Here is a 514-nt window from a genome sequence, read left to right as displayed (position 1 = left end):
GGAGGGATCATGTAGATAAAAGGGGCAAGGATGTAGCTCTCTATGTTAAGGAAAGCTACGCATCCCTGCAGGCTGATGTTGGCGACCAGGGTTGATGACTGGAGACCCTCTGGGTTAAGATCCATGGGGAACACGGCACAGGGGACACAACGGTGGGAGTCTATTACAGACCTCCCACCCAAAGTCCTGAGCTTGACCAGGAGTTCGCCTGGGAACTGGCTGAGGCCACATGCTCCAGGACCATGGTTGTCATGGGTGACTTCAATTACCTGGACCTGTCGTGGGAGGATCACTCAGCAAAATCCGAGTGGTCCCAAAGCTTCCTCTCGTGCATAGATGACCTCTACCCAACTCAAGAAGTCTATGGGCCAATGAGAGGCAAAGCGCTGCTCGACCTGGTACTGGCTACAGGGGACGACCTAATCGGCGACCTAGTGATCGATGGGAAGCTGGGTGACAGTGACCACGAGGTGATCACCTTCACCATCTGCTGTAAAGCTGGCAAGTCAGTCAG

The sequence above is a fragment of the Gavialis gangeticus genome, unplaced genomic scaffold, assembly GCF_001723915.1.
Source record: "Gavialis gangeticus isolate Ggan-Ray unplaced genomic scaffold, GavGan_comp1, whole genome shotgun sequence".
NCBI lineage: Eukaryota > Metazoa > Chordata > Crocodylia > Gavialidae > Gavialis > Gavialis gangeticus.
Note: the sequence above shows the minus strand (reverse complement) of the source record.